This window comes from Furipterus horrens, unplaced genomic scaffold, assembly GCF_987537825.1.
Source record: "Furipterus horrens unplaced genomic scaffold, mFurHor1.1.pri manual_scaffold_1, whole genome shotgun sequence".
In the NCBI taxonomy this organism is placed as follows: Eukaryota; Metazoa; Chordata; class Mammalia; order Chiroptera; family Furipteridae; genus Furipterus; species Furipterus horrens.
The window spans coordinates 51,193,525-51,198,167 of NW_028327171.1; the positions used below are offsets into that span (position 1 = coordinate 51,193,525).

The window sequence follows — 4,643 nt, forward strand, 5'->3', positions numbered from 1 at the left end:
ATTGTTCAGCCTAATTCTGGAATATAATAGAAAAAGAAAAAGCTATTTAAATGAGCCAATCTACTGTCTAGATTTTATCTTCCATAATACTTCACCCAGCACTATATATAATATATATGCATTTTATTATGCTTCAGACACAGAGAAATATTTACCATATGAAGTCTTTCACATTCTTTGTTAGAACAGTTTTTTCAAAGAGTTGTATCAGTGTGCATGGCCCATGTCTTGGCTGAGACAGGAGACATTCATAGATATACAATACAGCGGACCTGTTTCCTGCTGTATTTTAAGGGATTCTGAGAACTACCTCATCTGCCAGAGCCTCTACCTTCAAAATGTCTTCGTAAACATTACAATCCAATCCTATTTTAACTTTCAAATATTATTTGAGAAAAATCAACCGTTAATTTCTCTGTACTTTTCAATGTGTAAATTACCTGAGAGTAGGAGAAAAATTTCCCCAAAGTCCAACACAATCTCTGAAATTTATTGAATTTGTGATTTGGAACCTGGCATGTAACTTTGTCTCACATCCTCAACTTAAAAAATTATGATAATAATTGCAACTGCCTCAAAACATTATCTATTTTATAAAATTCAGTTGAATGTGGTGAATACCTGGTGATAGTACTGAACACATAGTAATCATTTAAATTTGCTTTACATTGATTATTGAGTTAAATTATCTATACAACATTAGAGGATCAATATTAGTGTTGATCTTCTAAAGAAAATTTGTTCAAAGATATGTGTATGTGTGTGCATGTGTGTGTGTGTTAAGAAACTATATCTAGTGCAGTAATCTGGTCAGATTTCATTGTATAACAAGTAAACAACTGGAATAGGAAGATAAGATAATTCAGTTAATATAGATTTTTATCAAATGTAATAATAAGGTTAAAATAGTAAAACAGCAATCAGCTTTTAAGTAAGAGCTGATATATACAGAGAACATTTTGACAGGAGCCAGATGGGAGAAGAGTTGGAAGGATGGGTGAAAGAAAGGATGAAGGGATTAAGAAGTACAAATTGGTTATTACAGAATAGTCATGAGGATGTAAAGTACAGCATAAGGATTATAGTCAATAATATTCTAATAACTATGTATAGTGTCAGCTGTGTACAAGATTTTTCAGGATTATCACTTATTAAGTTATAGATTGTGTAATCACTGGGGTGTATACCTGAAACTGGTATAATATTGTATGTCGACTGTAGTTTAAAACAAAAAGTTTTAAATCTAGGAATACTTTAGCAGACAATGAAAAGGCTCATGAGATGAAACCTCAGAAGAGGCTGTGAATAATCCTGGCAGAGCTAGAACAGATCGTTAGTTTATTTATGGGAGAAATTACTATTACCTGACACAAGTCAGGTATCAAGCTAGACTGTGGTGATGGAAACAAAGTGGTTAGATGCTGCTGTTTATTGAAGGATATTATAATCTAGTAGAAGAATCAGAGATGTAGTAGAAGTTTTTAAGTTAAGAATGACAAGGAATAAAAGTGCTTGCGTTATGAAATGCCAGAGAAAGAGAGAATAAATCTAAGTGGAAAGACTAGGAAATGATTTACAGAACAGATAATATTTGTATGGTCTTCGGGAATAGACCGCTTAAATAAATTCCAAGTAATAGTTGATATTTGGTGAATAAAGGATGTTAAACATAAGGTTATAATTTACTATTAATATTTAGAAATATCAACTTGAATATCTAGCCTGTATAGGAAATATTGAGATGCTGTATTCTAGTAATGTGTATCAAAAATATGTGTCCCCAAACTGAAATCTAAATTCTAGGCAAATGTAGGTTTTTGTTATCATGTGATCAAAACATATTAATCACTGGAATGTAAACAATAAGATGAAATGGTCTTTCATAATTTATCTAAAAAGTATATCCCTATACAGCAGTGAAATCTGTGGAGATACAGATTTAGATCAAGTTTTGAACTTGTTCCTGAAATGCAACCAAACCTAGAATAGAAAACAACCATATCTAGTTTCTCTTTCAGTAGGATCTACGCAATAGGAAATACGTATTGTGTCTTTGAATATAAATTAATAACAGAATTAAATGAAATTCCATAATCCTAATTACTAAATTCAAACTTTTAATTTAATATTTAGTGAATAAATTAAGTTTCTGACACCAAATCTATGGATACTTCTCTTTCCAACTATCACCCTCTACTTTCTCCATCTTGGTAAAGGAAAATAATAATTTTTATGCCCTTGTAGATGGAGTACTATGAGTGAAAAGCAATTCCAGTGAGTACACATTACATAGGACTGAAACAGAGCTCTGAAGTAAGAAATTTTCACTTTGATAATGTAAAAATAGAGAACACCTGCTAGCGGCCATACACCAAAGATTAAAATCCAATAGCAATTAAAAAGTCAAGTACTCAAACCAAATAGTGAAGTGATCAATCCATGTTTTGAGAGACCAGAAAAACTGAGGATAGAAATTGGTGGAAAGGACAAAAAAAGAAGTGATCTGGAAATGTTCTCGAAATGGAGTAAGAAGGACTCTAGCCACCAAACCCAAGCCAGGTAAGAGTTTTGTGAGTCAGGAGTATCTGCAGAGTCTAAGAAGAAAAGAAAGAATACTCATCCCTTTATACCAAAAGTTATGAACAGTAAATTCCAGAAAAGAAGCCACCTTTTTATTTTCAGTTTTCATGTATTAGCTTAAGTCTACCTGGTCTGTCCACAGGGTTCCTAAAAGCAAATCTCTTCTTGCAAGAGATACATTTGGAGAATTTAAGTTTTCTCTGTGGCCCAATAAAGATGTGTTGATATAGAAGAGAAAAGGCTTTTCAGAAAATAAAAGCTAATTTTTTAAGATGGTATAAATCAGGTGGGGTGGTAATAAAAAAAAATGTGCTACTTTTCATCTTTATTTATTTATTTCTTTGTTTATTTATTTATTTATTTTTCCGGGAGTGGAGACATTTATTGACAGAAGGGGGCTGGGCTTCTAGCCTCTGCCTCTGACCAAAGTGAGGGAGAAGGACAAAGGTGGGGGCCCAGTGGGGAGGGCAGCACGGCTGGGCCTCCCCCTCCCACTGCACGAACTTCATCTGGGGCCAGCCTCAGGCGCTGGGGCATACTGCAGTACTAGCCGGTCAAAGTCACTTTCCTTGGCCTGGTACTCCTTGGTGAAGGGGTGGGACCTGTGCGCATCCTTCAGCTGGGACAGATAGGGGTTTGTCACGTCGTGGGGCTTGCCCAGGTGCTGGGATAGGAGGATGAGGTTAACCAGCGTCTCCGGGTGGCCACTGTCCTTGTCCAGTGCCTCCTGCAGCACGCCCTCAGCGGCCTCCCAGCGGCCCTGGGCCATGTGGCAGGCCGCCTGTCCATTGAGCAGCAGCAGGATGGGCAAGCACTTGTCAGCCAACTCCTGGAAGATGTAGTAAGCGTCCTGTAGCTTCTCACCACCCACAGCAAGGTTGACCCAGGCAGTGGCCAGCTGGGTGAGGGTGGCATCCTCGTCTTGATCTTGCATCTTTTTTAGCTCTTTCCGGGCAAGGTCCAGGCAGTCCAGCTTCAGCAGGATCTGCACCGTCATGGCCATGCACTCCATACTGTCCCCCTGGTGCAGTGTGCGCAGGGCAGCGTCTGGGTTCTGGTCATGGAAGTAGATGGAGGCAGCCATCAGCAAAAAGGTGGTGTTGGTCACATCCACACTCCTGCTCATCTCTCGGTCTAGCTCAGCGACAATTGTGTCCCTCTGGCTGTCATTGGCCAGGTACTCTGCAAACATGCGCACAGCCTGGAGCTCAGGGGCCGAGGAAGGCTTGATCTCATCCAGGACCATACCGTACTTCCTCTGTGCGAGGTACGCTCTGTACAGGAAGACATCCCTTTCCACATCTCTCTCTGGACTCGACAGCTTCACCCTCTGCGCCTCGTTGATGCACTGCTGGTAGCTGCTGATGTAGAAGGCGTTCTTTACATTGAACAGCTCGTCCACCTCTCCAGAACCGCCGGAGATCGGACCGGGGCCCGGAGACGCCATGTCGCTCTGGTCCCACCCACTTCTCTTACTACTTTTCATCTTTAAACTCACATTCTATGCTCTTCCACTTCAGCATAAACTTCAATTTTCATCATTGTGAGTGTTACTTCATTGTTTGTTTTATGTCAATAATAAATTAATTTTTGGTCTCATAATTTGACCTATCTGTATTGTTATTTCATGATAGACTTTAAGCACAAGTAAAAAATGAAAACAAGATGAATAGTGCTCCAGTGCTGCTCAAACTGGACTGGACGGAGTGGGAAAGTATCATGGGACAGACTGGGAAAGAATGGCTTTTCATACCCACTCACATACTTTTTCATTTGTCAATTCTTCACAAAGTTGAATTCTAACTTTACATTCAACTTCATGTTACTATGCCCACATTTATAATTAGATATAAGACTACCATGTACATGTTAATGAGAGGTATATAGTTTTGTGTCACTTTGGGAGGTCAATGAATTCTAGTAACCCCACATGTAATGAGTGGGGTGTTGAGAGTGGAAAAGAGCCCACCAGCAAAAGGGGGGCCCATTGGGGAAGACAGATAGAAGGGGAATAGAAAGTTACAGAGGCAGGCAACTTGCACAACAGGATGTAACGGAATTTG

At 38.9% G+C, this 4,643-nt stretch overlaps 1 pseudogene; it reads right to left on the reverse strand.

The window, feature by feature from the left end:
• Positions 1 to 2,942: 2,942 nt before the first annotated feature.
• Positions 2,943 to 4,027, reverse strand: LOC150021088 (coatomer subunit epsilon pseudogene; annotated as a pseudogene).
• Between the last annotated feature and the right edge of the window lie 616 nt (positions 4,028 to 4,643).